This window comes from Ornithorhynchus anatinus, chromosome 7 (genome assembly GCF_004115215.2).
Source record: "Ornithorhynchus anatinus isolate Pmale09 chromosome 7, mOrnAna1.pri.v4, whole genome shotgun sequence".
NCBI classification, from domain to species: Eukaryota; Metazoa; Chordata; class Mammalia; order Monotremata; family Ornithorhynchidae; genus Ornithorhynchus; species Ornithorhynchus anatinus.
In genome coordinates this window covers 66,655,514-66,678,196 of record NC_041734.1, presented here as the reverse complement: position 1 = coordinate 66,678,196, position 22,683 = coordinate 66,655,514, and the positions used below count along the sequence as shown (strand labels likewise).

General features: G+C 52.3%; 1 protein-coding gene across 2 annotated transcripts in view; it reads left to right on the top strand.

The window, feature by feature from the left end:
- FKBP5 (FKBP prolyl isomerase 5) overlaps window positions 1–22,683 on the top strand; it is a 102,325-nt gene that overhangs the window by 9,219 nt on the left and 70,423 nt on the right. Inside the window, exon 2 of one of the 2 annotated variants that reach the window (XM_039912764.1) lies at window positions 22,163–22,279. The exons of the other annotated variant lie outside the window; for it this stretch is intronic. The gene's annotated coding sequence lies outside the window, so the exon portion shown is untranslated. The remainder of the gene's footprint in view (window positions 1–22,162; window positions 22,280–22,683) is intronic. 2 annotated transcript variants of the gene reach the window in all.

Below are 22,683 nucleotides of genomic sequence, written 5' to 3'. Positions count from 1 at the left end.
TTATGATGTCGGGAGCAGTGATTTCTCAGAGTTCTGTCAGTCTGGATATGACAGATTTGCTACGGGAGCCGCTCGGAAGGCTTCTGGGAGCACTTGGATGGAAAACTTTGGCTCTCTGCACCTACAGACTGATCAATCAGTCAATCGGTGGTATTTATTGAGCGCTTACTGCGCACTAACCACTAAATGCTAGGGAGAATTCAAGACAAGAGAGTGGGCAGAAGCGTTCGCCGCCCACAGTGTCCTCTCGGCCCAGAGTACGCTGACTGCCCCGTATAGAATTTCAGGTTATTTGCCCTTTTGGGCTTCTTTCTGCAGCTCTCTACAGAGACCTGCGACCAATCGATCAATCGTATTTATTCATTCAATAGTATTTATCGAGCCCTTACTATGTGCAGAGCACTGTACCAAGCGCTTGGAATGAACAAGTCGGCAACAGATAGAGAACGGTCCCTGCCGTTTGACGGGCTTACGGTCTAATCAGTGTAGAGACCTGTACTGAGCGCTTGGGAGAGTACACTTTAGCAGAGTTGGTAGACACTCTCCTGGAATTATAACTATTATTACTAGAATTGTATTTGTTCAGCGCTTACTATGTGCCGCGCACCGTTCTAAGCGCTGGGGTAGATACAAGGCGATCGGGTTGACCCTCCTGGGGCTCACGGTCTTCGCCCCATTTTACAGATGAGGCCCAGAGAAGTTACCTGAGTTGCCCAAGGTCACCCAGCAGACAGGTGGCGGAGCTGGGATCGTTCGTTCAGTCGTATTTATCGAATGCCTCATCTGTAAAACGGGGATGAAGACTGTGAGTCCCACGTGGGACAACCTGATTCCCTCGCGTCTACCCCAGCGCTTAGGACAGTGCTCCGCACATAGTAAGCGCTTAACAAATACCGACATTATTATTATTAGTAGTACCGTGTGCAGAGCACTGGACTAAGCGCTTGGAAAGTACCAGCCGGCCACCAATGGAGACGATCCCCGCCTCCGACTCCCAGCCCGGGTTCTTTCCACCAAGCCACGCTGCTCCTCCGTAGCCCCGCTGCTTCTCTATACTGCCAACGTGCATCAGTTAACGATAAACGATCTCCCCGTTGGCTTGAAAAAGATGCTCCCGCTTTGCTAATATCTTGTTCCCGTCCCAGATTTGGCTGGTCGCGCTTACCGTATGTTACCGTAGAGGGGTGTACTCCCTGTACCTTGGCTATCTTCCTAGGTATGTACCTTTTGGGGATCAGCCTTATCAGCCTTGGATTAGCTGGCCGCCCGGCCTCTCCCTAATCCCCTCTGGCCCCAAGCCAGTCTGCTATCGTTCGGCTCTCCCCAATCCTGTTAATCTGGCCCCTTCCCCTCCCCCGTCCTCTCCGATGCCACCCCGGCCGAGTGCCACCCTCGCCCGGTCCCACGCCCGCCCCCGCGCCCCCACCCAGCTCCACGCCCGGCTCCCCGACTCGCCCCCTCTCCGTCCACCTGCGTCGGTCGGGCCGGGGCCAGCGGAGCCGCGGGTGCCCGGGAGCCCTCGCGGGCCGTGCGGACGGACAGCCGGGCCCCCCTCTGCTAATCGCGAGCCCGCCGTGGGCGGGGACCGTCTCTCTCCGCTGCTGAATTGTACTTCCCGAGCGCTCAGTACAGCGCTCTGCACTCAGTAGGCGCCGGGGAAATACAGTCGAATGAACGAATGAATACCGCCAGCCTGGGTGGCCACGAGTGAGCGGGAAACGGTAGTCGTGACTTGAGTTGGCTGCGGCCCCTCCTCCTGGGGGGTCTTCCTCCCCTCCCTCGCCAGGGCCGACCCGACACCCATCGGCGATATCTCTTGAGCTCCTGCTAATGATAATGTTGGTATTTGTTAAGCGCTTACCATCTGCAGAGCACTGTTCTAAGCGCCGGGGTGGATACAGAGCAGTTTGTCCCACGTGAGGCTCACGGTCGGTCCCCGTTTTACGGATGCGGTAACCGAGGCCCCGAGAAGTGAAGTGACCCGCCCACAGTCACACAGCTGACGAGTGACCGAGCCGGGATTCGAACCCATGACCTCTGACTCCCAAGCCCGGGCTCTTTCCACTGAGCCACGCTCCTACGGGGTGCAGAGCACTGTGTTCAGCGTTAGGGAGAGTGGCTTGTTGCGGACAGGGAATGCGCCTGTTTGTTCTTGTAGTGTAATAATAATAATAATGTTGGTATTTGTTAAGCGCTTACTATGTGCCGAGCACTGTTCTAAGCGCCGGGGGAGATACAGGGTAATCGGGTCGTCCCACGTGAGGCTCACGGTTAATCCCCATTTTACAGATGAGGTCACTGAGGACCAGAGAAGTGAAGTGACTCGCCCACAGTCACACAGCTGACGGGTGGCAGAGCCGGGAGTCGAACCCATGACCTCTGACTCCAAAGCCCGGGCTCTTTCCACTGAGCCACGCTGCTTCCCGCTACCCTCCCACGCGCTTAGCACAGTGCTTTGCACACAGTAAGCACTCAATAGATGCGATTGAATGAATGAGAGTACAATACAGCAGAGATGTTGGGCTCCTGGAATTACTAACCTTCAGCATTAATTATAATCATTGTGGTGTTTGTTAAGCACTTACTTTGTGCCAGGCACTATGCTGGGGTAGGTACAAGCAAGAGAAGCAGCGTGGCTCAGTGGAAAGAGCCCGGGCTTGGGAGTCAGAGGTCACGGGTTCGAATCCCGGCCCTGCCACCTGTCAGCTGGGTGACTGTGGGCAAGTCTCTTCTCTGGGCCTCAGTTCCCTCATCTGTAAGATGGGGATTAAGACCGTGAGCCTCACGCGAGACAACCTGATGCCCCTGTATCTCCCCCAGCGCTTAGAACAGTGCTCTGCACATAGTAAGCGCTTAACAAATACCACCATTATTAAATCCGGGGGGGGGGGGACGGACACAGTCCCCATTTTACAGATGAGGGAACTGAGGCCCAGAGAAGTGAAGTGACTTGCCCAAGGAGGCAGACATTAATATAAGTAAAGTTGTGCACCCCCGAGCCCGCTCCTGCTCGGCCGCGTCCCAGCACAGCAGCTGCGCGGGCCGGGGCCTGGAGGCCGTCCCCCGGGGCTTCCCCGACCGAACCCGGATCCTCCACCTGAGTGGCGGAGAAGCGGCGTGGCTCAGTGGGAAGAGCCCGGGCTTGGGAGTCAGAAGCCATGGGTTCGAATCCCCGCTCTGCCGCTCGTCAGCTGTGGGACTGTGGGCAAGTCACTTCACTTCTCGGTGCCTCAGTTCCCTCATCTGGAAAATGGGGTTGAAGACTGGGAGCCTCACGTGGGACAACCCGATGGCCCTGTATCTACCCCAGCGCTTAGAGCAGTGCTGGGCACATAGTAAGCGCTTAACGGATACCGACATTATCATTATAAATGCGGTGGGGCTAAGGGTGTGGGGAGAACCAGGTGCCCGAAGGGTACAGATCCAAGTTTCGAGTTTTGTAGTTAAAAAAAGGTGCCTTCTGTCAAATCTTGACTTGCTTTTCCCATCGCTATTTCCTGGATTGGATTCTCTCAGAGAAACTTGAGGCCTTTACCCAGTGACTTGTGACCTTTAGCCAGTGACCTGTGCCGCAGCTTGACCTCCTGGATCAAGCCCGGGCCCGGAGGTCAGAGGACCTGGGTTCTAATCCTGACTCTTGTCACTCGCCTGCTGTGTGACCTTGTGCCAGTCATTAGGTCCAGTAGGCCTCAGTTTGCTCATCTGCAGAATGGGGATGCAATACCTGTTCTCCCTCTTACTTAGACTGGGGGCCCCGTGCGGGGCAGGGGCTGTGTCTGAACTGATTATCGCATCTACCGCGGTGCTCAGTGTAGTGCCTGGCACCTAGTAAGCGTTTAATAAATACCACAGTTGTTATTCTGACCCCGGACTCCACCTGAAGCTCCTGCCGAGTTCGTCAGGTTGGTCTTGAGCCAGGAAGCGTGGCGGGGCCGGGGAGAGGAGTCCCCCTCCCGCCCTTGACTGGAGTCTGGCGGAGAGGCCCCATTCCCCAGGCGTTTCGCCGTTCAGACTTTCCTAGCAACAGCGTGCCGCACAGTGCTCTGCACTCAGATATTTGACCGTAAGCTCCTCGTGGGCCGGGATTGCTTGTATTTTACTCTCTCAAGCATTTAGTCCAGTGCACTGCACAGTGAGGGCTCAATAAATACCGCCGACCTATTGATTGACGTGTAAAAAAAATAATAGAAATTAGTGCTATTTTTTAAGCGCTTACTGTGTGCCAAGCGCTGTTCTAAGCGCCGGGGGAGATACAAGCGAATCAGGTGGACGCAGTCCCCGTCCCACCTGGGGCTCACAGTCTCCATCCCCCTTTTTCAGATGAGGTAACGGGGGCCCAGAGAAGGGAAGTGACTCGCCTCGGGTCGCAGAGCAAACGTGTTGTGGAGCCGAGATTAGAACCCGCGTCCTCTGACTCCCAGGCTCTTTCCACCAGGCCGCATCTCCAAGCCCGTCCGGTTGAAGGGGCCCGCTGTGGCCGGGCTTGGCCCCGCGGCTGGACGTGCCCGCTGGACAGTGCGGCGTTAGCCTGGGCACCTGCATTGTCCCGCCCTTCCCTCCCCCTCTCTCGAGGCCTCTTGCCCCGGCTCGTCCAGTTATAATAATGTTGGTGTTTGTTAAGCGCTTGCTATGTGCAGAGCACTGTTCTAAGCGCTGGGGGAGATACAGGCTCATCGGGTTGTCCCACGTGAGGCTCACAGTCTTACTCCCCATTTTACAGATGAGGTCACTGAGGCCCAGAGAAGCGAAGTGACTTGCCCACAGTCACACAGCTGCCGAGCGGCAGAGCCGCCATCCGAATCCGTGACCTCTAAGGCCCAAGCCCGGGCTCTTTCCACTGAGCCAGGCTGCTTCTTGAAAAGCGGCACGGGAGAGTGGATGGACCGTAGGCCGGAGAGTCAGAAGGTCACGGGTTCCAATCCCGGCTCCGCCACGTCATTCGATAGTATTTATGGAGCGCTTACTATGTGCAGAGCGCTGTACTAAGCGCTTGGCATGTACAGTTGGGGAACAGATAACGACCATCCCTGCCCAATAACGGGCTCACAGTCTAAACGGGGGAGACAGACAGCGAAGCGAAACAGAACGAAAGAAGAAACAAGAAAAGAAGCAGCAGCATGGCTTAGTGGGAAGAGCCCGGGCTTGGGAGTCAGAGGTCGTGGGTTCTAATCCCGGCTCTGCCACTTGTCTGCTGTTTGACCTTGGGCGAGTCACTTCACTTCTGTGCCTCAGTTACCTCATCTGTAAAAAAAAAAAAAAAATGGGGATTAAAAAATGTGAGCCCCACGTGGGACAATCTGATCACCCTGTATCTACCCCAGCGCTTAGAACAGTGCTCTGCACATAGTAAGCGCTTAACAGATACCGTAATTACGATTAAAACAACGGCATCAAGATAGATAGAGTCATAGATATAGACACCTCATTAAAAAAATAGAGTAAGAAGTAATATATACAAATATGCACAATACTGAGGCGAGGGGAAGGGAGAAGAGCAGAGGATGGGAGAAAGGGGAATGGGGAGGGGAGGAGGAGCAGAGGGAAAGGGGGGCTCAGTCTGGGAAGGCCTCCTGGAGGAGGTGAGCTCTTGGTGCTCACACGCCATGCTCTCTCTCTGTGGGCCCGGAGACAAGGCATCAGTTCTCTGGTGGCGCGTGCGCAGTTCCCTCTAGCCGTGGGCCCGGAGACGAGTCTGCTGTGTGGCCTTGGGCAGGTCGCTTCACTTCCCTGGGCCTCTGTTACCTCATCTTCAAAATGGGATCGAGACCGTGAGCCCCACGTGAGACTGTGTCCAACCCGATTTGCCTGTATCCACCCCAGCGCTTAGTACAGTGCCTGGCACATAGTAGGTGCTTAATAAATGCCATTATTATTATTATTATTATTCCTCCAGCTCTTGCAGTTGGGAGTCCCTGGGACATGGGCCAGGCAGCCCTAGTATTAGAGAAGCAGCGTGGCCTAGTGGATAGAGCACAGGCCTGGGAGTCAGAGGACCTGGGTTCTAATCCCGCCTCCCCCGCATATCGGCTGCGTGACCTTGGGCGTGACACTCATCTGGAAAATGGGGATTAAGAGTGTGAGCCCCATCTGGGACAGGCACCGTGTCCAACCTGATTTATTTGCATCTTCCCCAGTGCTTAGAACAGTGCTTGGCACAGAGTAAGTGCTTAATGAGTACCGTAATTATTATTATTACTCAGAGCCTCCCTCTGAAAGCATCCCCGGAGTAGTAGTCATGGTAGTTATTAAATGCTTCCTGGGTGCAGAGCACTGAACTAAGCGCTGGGAAAGAGTTGCACGGGGGCAATTAGACGTGGACCAGGAGCAGCAGTCAGGGTCGCCCTCGGGAGGCTGGATGGGGGCGGGGAGGGGGAGGAAGCTAGGATTGAGAAAAAAGGAGAAGCAGCGGGGCTCAGTGGAAAGAACCCGGGCTTGGGAGTCAGAGGTCATGGGTTCGAATCCTGCCTCCTCCGTTTGTCAGCTGTGTGACTTTGGGCAAGTCACTTAACTTCTCTGTGCCTCGGTTACCTCATCTGTAAAATGGGCATTACGGCTGTGAGCCCCACGTGGGACAACGTGATCATCTTGTATCTCCCCCAGCGCTTAGGACAGTGCTTTGCACGCAGTAAGTGCTTAACGAATGCCATCATTATTATTATTATTAGGTAGTGAGAGAGAGAGAGAAGACAGTAGGAGGGTCCCCATTCAGTGGACCCCCAAGCAACCCAGCTGTCCAAACCCATTGTCCTCTTTCAAAATGGCACCTAGCGCGGTCCAATCCCCACGTGTCCCTTAGGGATTTCGAAGGGCCCGGGAGGAGCAGGAATCTGCACTGGGGTGAGCAGAGCACTGGCAGAAAGAAAAGGACGTGTCAACCAACTCGGCTGTACTCTCTCAAGCGCTTAGTACAGTCCTCTGCACACAGTCAACGCTCAGTGAATATCCCTGATCGACACCCAGCCCTCTGCTGAGGCAACTTCCGTCTAGCTGAGGGAGACACGGGGTTGACAACTGAAAAGAAGGAGAGAAAGCAGTTATTTTCTAGAGCCCCAAAAGGATTTTCCGATCGGGCATCACCTTAAGCACCTGGGTGTTGGAGAAAAGTGCAGCCTGGGGCCATCTGAGGTCTCGTCTTAGGTCGTCGAGTCGGCTTCGACCCATAGCGACGCCATAGGCACATCTCTGTCTGAGGACCATACTCCAGATTCTCTTACGCCTGGTAAGTCCTCTAGCCTGAAAGCTCATCGTGGGCAGGGAATGTGTCTGTTTAGTGTCGTATTGTACTCTCCCAGGTGCTTAGTACAGTGCTCTGCACACAGTCAATAATAATATAATAATAATGATATTTGTTTAAGCTACTATGTGCAAAGCACTGTTCTAAGCACGGGGGGGTACAAGGTGAGCAGGTTGTCCCACGTGGGACTCACAGTCTTGATCCCCATTCTACGGATGAGGGAACTGAGCCCCAGATAATTAAAGTGACTTGCCCAAAGTCACACAGCTGACAAGTGGCGGAGCTGGGATTAGAACCCATGACCTCGGCCTCCCAAGCCCGGGTTTTTTCCACTGAGCCACGCTGCTTCTCTAATAGCATTGAGTCAGTGCTCGACGAACACCGTTGATTAACACCCTCCCCCCCAGCCCTCTGCCGAGGAAACTTCTGTCTAGCCGAGGGAGACCCTGGGGTGACGACTGAAAAGAAGGAAAGAAAGTTACTTTCTAGAGCCAAAAGGATTTTCCGATCGGGCTTAGATCACGTTAAGCACCTGAGTGTTGGAGAAAAGTGCAGCCCGGCACTGCCTGAGAAATCCGAGAACCACACTTCCTTACGTTTCAGCTGCCCGGAAAGGCCTCTAGACTGTAGGCTCATTGTGGGCAGGGAATATATCTGTTCTGTTGAATTGTACTCTCCCAAGTGCTTAGTACAGTGCTCTGCACATAGTGAGCGCTCAATAAGATTGAATGAGTGAAGTGTAGCTTCAGTGATTGCTCCCCTAGCCAGTCTGCGTCTTTCCTTAACGTGGGAGTACAGTGCTAAACGCTTAGTACAGTGCTCTGCACGTAGTAACGCTCAATAAATACGATTGAAGGAATGAATGGTGCTACGTTCATGCTGACTGGGGCCAAAAGCTGAAAGAACGGGCTGGTGGGTGATGTTTATATAGATCACATGTTGCCACTGACGAACAGGAAGCTCAAAGCTGGAAGCCAGGAAAGATATTGTATTTTGGGCTTGATGGAAAAAAGGATATACCGTTCAGTACCAGAATCGGTGAAGCGAAGCATTAATGACTGTGGTGTATATTCAAGTTTTATTTGTATGTGAATATGTACATATATTTCCTCACACACATAGACGTATATGGGTGTGTGGAAATTGAAGACTGTAAAGAAACATAGTTTTGTTTTCAAGCCCATGAATCTGGTACCTCAATAGTGCAAGTGTGTGTCATTTCGATGAGGAGAGTTTGAGCAGTGGTGAAAAGATGGCAATACATTTTTGCCTGTGCCTAAATGTGCCATGCTTTCAGGACTCCAGACACCTGGCGTTTCAGCCAAATCGTTCGAAGGCGAGGCTTGGTTTTTATGTGAAGGTTCGTCATGAAAGAGAAAAATCTACTGACACAGTTTTAAGTAAAATGTTTCTTTTAAAAGCGAGTGGCTCAATAAACCCAAGGTAGACCCAGTTGAAGTGTGTTAGTTCAAGTCATTTCAGCTGTAGCTCCTTTCTTTAGGAGAGTAATCGTCTGTTGGATTTGAGGAGGGAGGTCGTTCCAGGCTAGAGGCAGGACGTGGCCCACTGCTACCCTAGAAAATAATGATGGTATTTGTGAAGCTCTTTACTATGTGCCAGGCACTGTACTAAACGCTGGGGTAGATACAAGCAAATTGAGTTGGACACAGCCCCTGTCCCATGTGGGACACACAGTCCCAACCCCCATTTTACAGATAACTGAGGCACAGAGAAGTGAAGTTTAGACCGTGAGCCTGTTATTGGGCAGGGATGGTCTCTATCTATTGCCAAGCTGTACATTCCAAGCGCTTAGTACAGTGCTCTGCACATAGTAAGCGCTCAAAAAATACTATTGAATGAAGTGACTTGCCCAAAGTCACACAACAGACAAGTGACAGAGTTGGGATTAGAACCCATGACCTTCTGACACCCAAGTCTGTGTCCTAACCACTGCGCCAGGCTGCTGCTCAACCTAGATGAAGGTTAGGCCCGTGCCAGTGCCCAGAAGATAAACTGGTGTGGAACTGTGGACTGTAAGTTAGTTGTGGACAGGGAATGTGTCTGTTCATTGTTATAGTGTACTCTCACAAGTGCTTAGTACAGTGCTCCGCACACAGTAAGTGCTCAGTAAATACAGTCGAATGAATGAGAGTGGAACCGTGACCGGGATATCGTATTTTGGCGAGTTCGCCAAGCGACATGGTGAACACAAAATGGCAGCGGCCTCCCAGTCGGCACCAGAACTGTGACCGACAAGAATGGTTAGCAGCCCAGGGCGTCTTTTCACAAACTCTGGTCTGTAAACTCTCGGTGGGCAGGGGTCGTCTCTACCAACTCTGTTGTCTTGTACTCATCCAAGTGCTTAGAACAGTGCTCCGGGCACTCCGGTCTGGAGAAGAGAGTCAGTGGAGGAGCCGAACAGGCCCTCCATCGTGTCCAAGCGCGAGAAGCAATGTGGCCTAGTGGATAGAGTCCTCAGCCACGTGTCTGCTGGGCAACCTTGCGCAAGTCGCTTCATTTCTCTGGGCCTCAGTTACCTCATCTGGAAAATCCCCACTGGACTGTAGCCAACCCGATTTGCTTGTATCTATCCCAGCACTTAGGAAAGTGCTTGGCACATAGTAAGTACTTAACAAATACCACAATCTGTCCAACCAGCCCTGGGGTCCCTTCCTCCTCCCAGCGGGTCGCGATCAATAAATACCATTGAAAACTGATAAGAAAATTGTTTCAGTCAGTCGGTGGTATTTACCGAGCACTTTCTCTGTGTGCAGAGCACTGTACTAAGTGCTTTTTTAGTGGTATTTAAGTGCTTACTATGAGCCGGGCACTCTATATTCAGCGCTGGGATAGATACGATAAAATTAGGTTGGACAGAGTCCCTGTCCCACATAAGGCTTTACAGTCTTGACCCTCATTTTACAGATGAGGTGACTGGGGCTGAGGAAAGTGAAATGATTTACCCAAGGTCACGTAGACAGTTGGTAGAGCTGGGACTAGAACCCAGATCCCCTGATTTCCATTAGATCATGCTGCTGTGCCGCATTAGTTGAGAGACTGGTAGCCTATGGTTGTGGACACATTCCCCACCCACAACGAGCTGACAGTCTGGAGGTGTCCGACCGCATCACCCAGTTTCGGTTGTACGATCCGGACGGATTCGGGCCGCTCTCTGAAAACCAAAGGTACAGCGGGGTGATCGCGCCCCACTGAATGGAGCAGCGTTCGTCGACCTTTAGCTCCAAGCCAGACTTCCAGGAAAACCGACTTTTACACACTTCAAACAGAAATCAAATGGGTTATTCCAAAAGTACTGTGTACACAGAGGCGGGTCTGGGGCCGCCAGCTGGGTTGGTGCTGCCTCCGAGTCCTCCTTGGCGTTTCAGGAACGTCGCCGTGTTCCCTTTGGGGAATTGAGGCCTGCCGGGAAGCCTCGCCACGGCCGAAAGAGAATAGTAATAATAATTACGGTGTTTGTTGAGCACTTACTATGCAAGCACTTTTCTTAGCACTGGGGAATAATAATAATAATAATGTTGGTATTTGTTAAGCGCTTATTATGTGCAGAGCACTGTTCTAAGCGCTGGGGTAAACACAGGGGAATCAGGTTGTCCCACGTGGGGCTCACAGTCTTAATCCCCATTTTACAGATGAGGGAACTGAGGCACAGAGAAGTTAAGTGACTCGCCCACAGTCACACAGCTGACAAGTGGCAGAGCTGGGATTCGAACTCATGAGCCCTGACTCCAAAGCCCGTGCTCTTTCCACTGCGCCACGGGTTGTCCCATGTGGGGCTCGCAATCTCTATCCCCATTTTACAGATGAGGTATCCGAGACACAGAGAAGTTACGTGGCTTGCCCGAGGTCACACAGGAGACATGTGGCGGAGCCGGGATTGGAACCCACATCCTCTGACTCCCGAGCCCATGCTCTTTCCACGCTGCTTCTCTAAATAATTATGGTATTTGTTAAGCGCGCACTATGTGCCAGGCACTGTACTAAGCACTGGGGAGGATACAGGCAAATGGGGTTGGTCACAGTCCCTGCCCCCCAGAGGGCTCACAGTCTTCATCCCCATTTTGCAGATGAGGTAACTGAGGCGCAGAGAAGTGAAGTGGCTTGCCTAAGATCACATAGCAGACAAGTGGCGGAGCTGGGAGTAGAATGACTTGGGTCACCGTGGTCTGTGTCTCGGCCGACCACCGCAGGGAACGAGTCTGCCAGCTCTTTTGGATTCTACGCTCTCCCCAGCTTTAGTTTTGTTTTTTGTATATTTAGAAAAGCGGTGGACAGAGCACGGGCCCGGGAGTCAGAATGACCTGGGTTCTAATCCCAGCTCCGCCACTTACCTGCTCTGCGAACTTGAGCAAGTCACCTAACTTCTCTGTGCCTCAGTTTCCTCATCTGTAAAATGAGGATTAAGACCGTGAGCCCTGAGTAGGACAGGGACTCTGTCCAACCCAATTTACTTCTCTCTACCTCAGCGCTTAGTACAGTGCCTGGCACATAGTAAGCAATTAACAAATGCCACAGTTATTGTCATTATTACTGTTCATCTTCAGAAACAGTGGGTAAAGGGGTGTTTTAAAATGGGAAGAGTATTGTTTCAGCAAACTGTATGCTTGCCTATTGAAAAAGGAAAGAAAAATGGGTAAAAGTAGGGGTTCAGAATCTAATTTCAGAGGAATAAAGGGTTGGAAACCACCTCTTCACCATTCAGTCAATCTTCAGGATATTCATTGTAGCGCCCTGTTCCACCGTTGCGTAGCTTACGTAAGTTTGACCCGAAATGGTGCTATCAACAGAAGCCAATATAACTGCCAAATGTGTATTACTGGACGCTCGACTGTAATCTCACTGTGGGCAGGGAATCTGTGTCTTTATTGTTATATTGTACTCTCCCAGGTGCCTAGTACAGAGCTCTATACACAGGACTACTTTTTTTTTTTAGCTTCATGGCCCACTCAGCATCGGAAGTGTTTGGGTGCTTTTTGAAATCTTACCCCAAACTCTAAAGATGCCGTGCATTTGCAGGCTTTCAAGGTGGGTGGGAAGGGAAGGTTTGAATTCCCAAGTCTAAGTGGCTGGAGACATCGTCTAGAGTTGTGCATAGGCTCGAAATCCCCAGCCTGGCACGGCCCGGCCTGGCTTGACCTGTGCCCAGCCCGCACCCGACCCGGGCTAGCCCAGCTCTCGGACCGACAAGTCCAGTCTGACTAGAGTATGAGGAAATAAGGAAAAAAAAAAAGCTTCCAAAAAAAAAAAATCAAAACTTCCTGGTAACTGCCGAGATAGTGTCTGGTTTTCACAGCCCAAGAAGCTTCTGGTTGAAAGGTTACAAAATTCTGAGGGAAAACATCCAGAAATGAGCCTGGGGATGTATGGTTTTTTCTTTTTTTTTTCCAACCCAGGGAACAATCATGTCTGGCCAGAACTACCCGGGGTTTAGTGGTTACGGTAGCATTTATTGAGCGCCCATTTGGAAAGTACAAATAAAAGAAGCAAAACGTTTCTGGCCCACAAGGAACTTGCTGTCTAATGAGAGTGGAAAGATGTAAAAATATCTGTGGCAGAGTTGTCGTGATAATTATTGGAATGTACCATTGAACAAATGCGTATTCAAAAGTAGACGATAAATACAGGTGCTAGAGGTGGCTGAATCTGATTTACAGTGCTGGGAATTAATCAGGAAAGGCTTATCGGAGGAGGTGGGATATTAGAGGGCTCTGCCCGTGAGGAGGGCTGCGGTTGGAGAGCCGTGGGGAGGGAGGGTGTGCAGAGCACTGAACTGAGCACTTGGGAGAATAATAATAATGGTATTTAAGTGCTTACTATCTGCCAAGCACTGTTGTAAGCACTGGGCCAGATACAAGGTAATCAGGGTGTCCCACATGGGGCGCACAGTCTTAATCCCCATTTTACAGATGAGGTAACTGAGGCACAGAAAAGTGAAGTGACCTGCCCAAAGTCACACAATTGATAAGTGGCAGAGCCGGGATTAGAACCCACGACCTCTGATTCCCGAGCCCGGGCTCTTTTAACAATAAGCAGACACATTCAATTAGGAGGTCGACTTAGGAGAACGGAAAAGAGTGAGTCGGGAAATAGAAGGTCGAAGAGGGAAGAAGGGTAAGGGGAGATGAATTGGTGGAAAACCTTGAAGTTCATTGTGACGAGTTTTTATTTGATGTGGACGCAGGAAGTCAGTGGAGGGTTTATGGAGAGGAAAGATCAGAACTGGATGACGCTTCAGGAAGATGAGGCACCGTGGCGTAATGGATAGAGCAAGGGCCTGGGAGTCAGAGGTCATGAATTCTAATCCTGGCTCCGTCCCATGTCTGCTGTGTGACCCTGGGCAAATCACATCTGTGCCTCGATTCCCTCATCTGTTCAGTGGGTATTATGACAGTGAGCCCCATGTGGGAGATGGACTGTGTCCAACCTGTTCTGCTTGTTCATAATCCAGTGCTTAGTACAGTGCTTCGCACCTAATAAGCACCTAACAAATACCCTTAAAAAAGATAATCCATGCAGCAGCAGGATGTAGTATCGAGGGAGAGGCTAGAAGTCGGGAGACCAGCAAGGAGACCAAGACACAGATTGAGCTTGGTCCCGGGCCAGAGCTTGGACTCGAGCGAGATCTGTTTGTGCGGAGAGGAGGGGTTGGATCAGGGAGATGTTGCGGAGGAATAATAATGATTAGTGATGATTACGGTATTTTCTAAATGCTGACTCTGTGCCAGGCACCGTAGTGGGCGCTGGGGTGGTTACAAGCAAATCGGGTTGGGCACAGTCCCCGGTCCACGTGGGGCTCACAGTCTCAGTGGAAAAACCGGCAGGATTGACCCACCGATAGAATATGAGAGGGGGAAAGGCAGCGAGGCTAGAGGAGGACCGCGAGGTTGTGGGATTCTGGGATAATAATACTGATAATGTTGGTATTTGTTAAGCGCTTACTATGTGCAGAGCACTGTTCTAAGCGCTGGGGTAGATACAGGGTCATCAGGTTGTCCCACATGAGGCTCACAGTCTTAATCCCCATTTTCAGATGAGGTAACCGAGGCACAGAGAAGTTAAGTGACTTGCCCGCAGTCATAGAGCTGACAAGCGGCGGAGCCGGAATTCGAACCCATGACCTCTGACTCCCAAGCCCGTGCTCTTTCCACCGAGCCACGCTGCTTCTCTGGGATGGGAAGGAGGAGTGGGGTTAGGGAAAAAGATGAGTGGTCAGTCGTATTTATCCAGGGCTTACTGTGTGCAGAGCACTGTACTAAGCACTCCGGGGGAGTACAATACAACAGTAAATAGACACATTCTCCGCCCATAACGAGCTTACAGTCTAGAGAAGTTCTAAAAGCGGGAGTTGCTGTGGTGAGGTCCTCTCCAGCCCCAGACTCCCCAAACTGTGTGTGTACTTGTGTAATACTGATAACTGTGGTATTAAGTGCTTACTTTGTACCAAGCACTGTTCTAAGCGCCGGGGCGGATACAAGGCAATCAGGTTGACCCACATGGGGCTCCCAGTCTTAATCCCCGTTTTACAGATGAGGGGACCGAGGCCCAGAGAAGTAAAGCGACTCGCCCCAGGTCACACATCAGACGCGTGGCAGAGTCCGGATCAGAACCCGCAACCCCTGACTCCCAGGCCCGTGTTCTCTCCGCTGGGCCGTGCCGCTTCTCCAGGGGTGTGTAGGGGTGTGTGTTAGGGGACAGGGAACAGGGAAGGGCCGGACCGTGTTCAGACTTGAGCTAGTTTAGCTATGGACTGGTTCAGCCTGGCACCAACCTTCTCTCAGGGCATGCGCCATCTGTAGAGTGGGCCCATCCCCTCCAGAGCCCTGGCACAGAGCAGACGGGCAGCCTCTGCCTTGCCCCCTCAGCTCCCGGGGATTTTATGCGATGTTGGGAAGTACTACAAACAACCCACGGGGCATCCGCAGAAGGAGGCGAGGCCCATTTTGTTTAAACGCAGGCCAAGCAGATGTACTGGCTGATTGGCAAGAGCTGATTGGCACGATTGGGAGAACCTTGAAAGACCAAGTGGTTGAACCCTCTTTCCCCAGAACGAAAAACCGAAACCCAGGTAGGGTTTAATTTGTTTCAAAAGAATATGCTTATGTCCGTCGACCGTGAGTCGACAAATGGACTTCTCTGCCCTTGGACACCTCAGTCAGTTTGAACTCTAACTTTCTCCCTTGGTTTGTTTTTATGGTGTTTGCTAAACACTGGAAATTCACCGTGGCAATTCTATTACATTGTATTCTCCCGAGGGTTTACGGCAGTGCTCTGCCCACAGTTAGTGCTCAATAAATAAGAATGATTTTTTTAAGGTATTTGTTAAACACTTAGTATGTGCCAGGCACTGTATTAAGCCTTGGGGTAGATACAAGTTAATCAGGTTGGACCCAATCCGTGTCCCTCGTGGGGCACACGTTTTAATCCCATTTTGCAGATGAGGTAACTGAGGCACAGAGAAGTTGCGACTTGCCCAAGGTCACACAGCAGACACGCGGCAGAGCCAGGAGTAGAACCCGAGTCCTTCTGACTCCCAGGATTGTGCTCTCTCCACCAGGCCATGCTGCTTCTCTGCTTCTTCTCTTGGTTATTCACTTCTATGTGCCCAGCATTGTTTTAAGTCCTAGGGTAGATACAAAGATATAATAATAATTGTGGTAGTTATTAGGTGCTTACTATATATTAAGCACCATCCTAAACACTGGGGAAGATATAAGATATTCAGGTCAGACACAGTCTGGTTCCCTCACAGCGCTCACAATCTAAGTAGGAAGGAGAACAGGTATTCGAATCCCCATTTTACAGATGCGGTGACTGAGACTCGGGGAAGTAAAGTGACTTTCCCGAGGTCACAGAGCAGGCACGTGGCAGAACCAGGTTTAGAACCCAGGTCCTCCGACTCCCAGGCCCGTGGTCTTTCCACTAGGCCAGTCTGCTCCTTCTCACATGGAGCCACTGATTTCCGAGGCGTGACGTCTGCCAAAGAGGCCTTCGCTGAAGGCGGGTTTCCGTTTTGAACTTAGAAGCAGCTGGCATGTTCCTTTCTAGAACGTCGGAAGAATCGTTGATGTCAGTGTCATTTTGTTGCCGCTGACTCCTGGGTGTCCTAATCATTTTCTTTGTCTTTGTCTTTAAAATTTAATGCTGATTTCACATTTAATTGTTGGAAACCCTAGTCGACGTTTTAGCTACCGTAATAACAGAATGGCACGGTTGGACGGGACATTGAGAGTCGCAGGCTGCCGGGGGTGAGAGGCTAGCCAGGGAAGTCTTCCTGGAGGAAGCCTCTGACGATCAATGGCATTTATTAAGAGCTTACCGTGTTCGGGACACTGGACTAAATGCTTGGGAAAGTTCAGTACAACAGAGTTGGTAGACACATTTCCTGTCCACCGGGAGCTCAGAGTCAAGAGGGGGAGACGGACATTAATATCAGTAAATTACGGATATGGACTTAAGTGCTGGGGAACTGAGGGTGGGGCGAATATCAAGTGCAAATCCAAGTAGACAAATCCAGGCATAAAAGCGTACGAATCCAAGTGCAAAGCCGATGCAGCGGGGAGAGGGAGTGGAGGAAGTGGATATGAAAGGGGAGGGAGTCCTGGACAGGAAAGAGGGCCCGAGCAAGGGGTTAACGGCGGGAGAGAACAGAGCGAGGGACGGTGAGAAGCATCGGGTGCGGGCTCTCTGGTAGTGGGACAGGAACAAGGATAAGTAAGGGCGAGAGAACTGATTGAGTACTTTACTAAACCATCTTATGGAGACAAATCAGGACAACAGGTCGTAAATATAGCAAATTACTTGAATGCGGATTTGCTTTGATTAAAAGTAACTTTCTTTCCTTCCAAGTCTTTCCCCTGGCCCAGGATGTTGAAATTCCTAGCAGAGGCTGTGGTGGGTTCCTGTGTGCTGGAAAAAAACCCCACAAACTCATCCCTGTTGCTTTAGCATCCCCAATTAGCAGATTGGAAAACAATTTAGAGACGACAGCAATGTATTTGTATCTGCTGGGTATTCATTCAGTAGTATTTATTGAGCGCTTACTATGTGCAGAGCACTGTACTAAGTGCTTGGAATGTAAAATTCGGCAACAGATAGAGACAATCCCTGCCCGATGACGGGCTCACAGATATCAACTGGTGGGTCCCAAGTCCACCTGGCTGGGTGGCTGAGGGTCCGGCCCACCCCCAGATCTGGCCGGGGCCGGGGGGAGCCTCAGTCATCTTATTTGGGGCTGGGCTTGGGCCAGGGGCAGGTGGTGATCTGAGGGCGGGGGCGGGTCCCAAGAGCGGACAGGAAGAGGACCGTCAGGCCCCCCCCCGGATCCCACCATCTCTGGTAAAGGGGGAAAATCTGCAGACCAGCTGACTCCTAGTCAGTCAGTTGTGTTTACTGAGCGCTTACTGTGTGGAGAGCACTGTGCTAAGCGCTTGGGAGGGTACGATATAACAACAGTAATAATTGTGGTATGTGTTAAGTGCTTACTATGTGCCGGGCACTGTTCTAAGTACTACAAGGAAATCAGGTTGGACACAGTCCCTGTCCCAAATTCATTCTTTCAGTTGTATTTATTGAGCCCTTATTGTGTGCAGACCACTGTCCTAAGTGCTTGGGAGAGTACGATACAACAATAAACAGACACATTCCTGCCCACGAGCTTGCAGTCTAGAGAGCAGGGGAGGCACATAGTCTTAATCCCCAGCAGCGTGGCTCAGTGGAAAAAGCCCGGGCTTGGGAGTCAGAGGTCATGGGTTCGAATCCCGGCTCTGCCACTTGCCAGCTGGGTGACTGTGGGCAAGTCACTTCACTTCTCTGGGCCTCAGTTCCCTCATCTGCAAAATGGGGAGGAAAACTGTGAGCCTCACGTGGGACAACCTGATTACCGTGTATCTACCCCAGCGCTTAGAAGAGGGCTCGGCACATAGTAAGCGCTTAACAAATGCCAATGTTGTTATTATTTTCCAGATGAGGTAACTGAGGCTCAGAGAAGTGACGTGACTTGCCCAAGGGCCCAGAGCAGACAAGTGGCAGATTCAGGATTAGAACCCAGGTCCTCCTGACTCCCAGGCCCATGCTCTATCCACGAGGACAGCCTGAACATTCCATGCCCCCCCAGTGAGCTTTACAGTCTAGAGGGGGAGGCAGATTTTAATATAAATAAATAAATTACAGATAGGTACATAAGTGCTGTGGGACTGGGAAGGGGGTGAATAAAGGGAACGAGTCAGGGCGACGCAGAAGGAAGTGGGAGAAGAAGAAAGGAGGGGCTTAGTCTGGGAAGGCCTCTTGGAGGAGATGGGCCTTCGATAAGGCTCCGAAGCCGGCGAGAGTAATCGTCTGTTGGATATGAGGAGGGAGGGCGTTCCAGGCCAGAAGCAGGATGTGGGAGAGAGGTTGCGGCAAGATAGATGAGATGGCGGCACGGTGAGAAGGTTAATAATAATTGTGGTATTGGTTAAGTGCTTACTATGTGTCAGGCGCCGTAGTAAGCACCTGGGCGGATACAAGCAGATCGATTTGGACGCAGTCCCTCTCCCTCATGGGGCTCACAGTCTTAATCCCCATTTGACACACGCGGCAACTGAGGCCCAGAGAAGCGAAGCGACTTGCCCCAGGTCACCCAGCAGCCAAGCGGCAGAGCCGGGATTAGAACCCGTGACCTTCTGACTCCCAGGCCCGGGCTGGATCCACTAAGCCACACTGCTTCCTCTGGGGACTGACGTGTTTGAGTTGGGTTGAAGAAGTAGAGTAGTGAGGTGAGGTAGGAGGGGGCAAAGTCAGTGGTGAGGAGTTTCTGTTTGATGGGGAGGTTCATTCATTCATTCAATAGTATTTATTGAGCGCCTACTTTGTTCAGAGCCCTGAATTAAGCGCTTGGAATGTACCAATCGGTAACAGATAGAGACAGTCCCTGCCGTCCGATGGGCTTACAGAGGTTGATGGGCAACCACTGGAGAGCCTTGAGGAGTGGGGAAACCTGGGGGAAGCATCAGTTGTCGAAAGGCCAGCTGATTGCCCTGCTGGCACCGGACTGGAAAAGATTATGGTCCTTGCTCACAATTCTAAATCTCACCCGCCCACTCTCCTGCTCATTTGCTCCAGCAGGGTAAGGGGAGGGGAGCGCCTTCCTAGCTTCAGCAGTCAAAGGTAGGCAAGACAGGAAGCCGTCCCTAATGATTGGACCTTCCCTACCCTTGATTCCCCCAAACTGGGACGTGAGGGGCCCTGGGCTTTTTGCTGTCCTCTCCCCAAGCCGGGGCGTGAGGGGCCCTGGGCTTCTTGCTCTCCTTTCCCCAAGCCGGCGTGTGAGGGGCCCTGGGCTTCTTGCTGTCCTTTCCCCAAGCCGGGGCGTGAGGGGCCCTGGGCTTCTTGCTGTCCTTTCCCCAAGTCCTGGCGTGAGAGGCTCCAGGTTTCTTGCTGTCCTTTCCCCAAGCCCTGGCATGAGGAGCCCTGGGCTTCTTGCTGTCCTCTCCCCAAGCCCTGGCGTGAGGGGCTCTGGGCTTCTTGCTGTCCTTTCCCCAAGCCGGCGTGTGAGGGGCCCCGGGCTTCTTGCTGTCCTTTCCCCAAGCCGGCGTGTGAGGGGCCCTGGGCTTCTTGCTGTCCTTTCCCCAAGTCCTGGCGTGAGGGGCTCCGGGCTTCTTGCTGTCCTTTCCCCAAGCCCTGGCATGAGGAGCCCTGGGCTTCTTGCTGTCCTTTCCCCAAGCCGGGGCGTGAGGGGCCCCGGGCTTCTTGCTGTCCTTTCCCCAAGTCCTGGCGTGAGGGGCTCCGGGCTTCTTGCTGTCCTTTCCCCAAGCCCTGGCATGAGGAGACCTGGGCTTCTTGCTGTCCTTTCCCCAAGCCGGGGCGTGAGGGGCCCCGAGCTCCTTGCTGTCCTTTCCCCAAGCCCTGGCATGAGGAGCTCTGGGCTTCTTGCTGTCCTCTCCCCAAGCCCTGGCGTGAGGGGCTCCGGGCTTCTTGCTGTCCTTTCCCCAAGCCGGCGTGTGAGGGGCCCCGGGCTTCTTGCTGTCCTTTCCCCAAGCCGGCGTGTGAGGGGCCCTGGGCTTCTTGCTGTCCTTTCCCCAAGCCGGGGCGTGAGGGGCCCCGGGCTTCTTGCTGTCCTTTCCCCAAGTCCTGGCGTGAGGGACTCCGGGCTTCTTGCTGTCCTATCCCCAAGCCCTGGCATGAGGAGCCCCGGGCTTCTTGCTGTCCTTTCCCCAAGCCGGGGCGTGAGGGGCCCCGAGCTCCTTGCTGTCCTTTCCCCAAGCCCTGGCATGAGGAGCCCTGGGCTTCTTGCTGTCCTTTCCCCAAGCCGGGGCGTGAGGGGCCCTGGGCTTCTTGCTGTCCTTTCCCCGAGCCGGGGCGTGAGGGGCCCCGGGCTCCTTGCTGTCCTTTCCCCAAGCCCTGGCATGAGGAGCTCTGGGCTCCTTGCTGTCCTCTCCCCAAGCCCTGGCGTGAGGGGCTCTGGGCTTCTTGCTATCCTTTCCCCTAATTGGGTCACGAGCAGCGGGTGACTGTGGCAAAGGTCACCGAGAGTTGGCAGGAAGCCCGGCCTCGTCCGGGGCCCAGAGAGGGACACTGATCTCAAAGACTAAGACTCCACGTTCATCTCTGAAATAAGAGAAGGGCAGGGCCAGGATGGGGCTGAATTCCCCAGTCAACACAGCTGGAGCTGCCTAGCGAGCAACTTCAATGCTACCAAAGTTGACAGAATCCCCCCAAACGACTTGTTCCAACAAGAGCTCGGTTTTCCCGGCTCCGCCGTGGCTCCCGCTTCTTCGTAAAGGACTCTGGCCCCCTAAAACCGTGCCCCTCCTCGCCGCCCTGAAGTCGTCCAGGCGTTTACTGTGATCCAGCTCGGTAGGGTCAGAGGATACGAGCGCCACGCTCAGCAAACCCAGGCAAAGTACCTCCTCCACCACCAACTCTGGCGAAGGCGAGGAGAAGCTGAGTCATTTCAATGCTTTCGGGCCCGCTGCCCGATGGCTTACTGGTCCAGATCACAGGTTCGACCGACCCAGCCGAATTGAGGGCCTTTGTCATTTTTAGGTGGCCCTGGACTGACTTGGACACTTCAGTGGCTGACACTTGAGTGGCCTGACTCATCCGATCTGGTTCCGTGAGCCTCCTGGCCCACCCGAGCCGGGATTCCAGAGTCCAAATCTGGCCCAATTCCAGTCAGGCTCGGAAAGCGAGGGGGCACATATACACGAGTCCCTGGGGGCTGCTGGGAGAATCACCTTGCTCAGTTCTCGAGAAGCAGCGTGGCCCGGTGGAAAGAACCCGGGGTTGGGAGTCAGAGGTCATGGGTTCGAATCCTGGCTCCGCCGCTTGCCAGCTGTGTGACTTTGGGCAAGTCACTTAACTTCTCTGTGCCTCAGTTACCTCATCTGTAAAATGGGGATTAAAAACTGTGAGCCCCACGCGGGACAACCTGATCACCTTGTATCCCCCCAGCGCTTAGAACGGTGCTTTGCACCTAGTAAGTGCCTTAACAAATACCACATTATTATTATTGTCCACAGAAGTTCTTATTTTTGGCCAATGACTCTCCTCATTGTCAAGTGGTGTCCTGATTTTTTTTTTTACTTTTATGGATCTTGTTAAGTGCTCACTTTGTACCATTCATTCATTCATTCATTCAATAGTATTTATTGAGCGCTTACTATGTGCAGAGCACTGTACTAAACACTTGGAATGTACAGATCGCTAAGCGCTGCAGATCAGACTCACAGTCTCGATCCCCATTTCACACATGAGGTAACTGAGGCACAGAAAAGAGAAGTGACTCAGAGAAGTGAAGTGACATAGATTAGAACCCAGGTTGTTCTGACTCCCAGCCTATGGTCTATCCACTAAGCCACGTTGCCTCTCAGAACATTCCGTGGTGGGCTGTTCTTCAGGCACTTCCTGTCGTTTTTTTCTTTTTCATCGCAGGGTTGATGTTCAGCGATATATTCCTGTGAGCCCAGTTTGGGCGAGGCCATCCACGTTCGAGGTTCGGTCCTGACTAAGCCTGGCCAGCGTCGACCTCGATCATTTGGCTGCCCTGAGGTGGGAATAAAAATCAGCTGGACGCTGCCCTCTGCCCTCCTCCCCCGCCCCATTCCGTATCACCCCATTACTTAAAGAAGCAGCGTGACTTAATGAAAAGACACGGGCTTGGGAGTCAGAGGTTGTGGGTTCTAATTCCGGCTCTTCCCCTTAGCTGTGTGACTTTGGGCTAGTCACTTAACTTCTCTGTTACCTCATAAGTAAAATGGGGATTAAGACCGGGAACCCCATGTGGGACTACCTGGTTGGCCTGTATCTACCCCAGTGCTTAGAACAGTGTTTGGCACATAGTAAGCACTTAACAAATGCCATTATTATTATTATTTTGCTGCAGGCACACAAAGCATAATGTAATCATGGCCCACATTACAATCCAGTGCTTAGCACAGTGCCTGACATATATA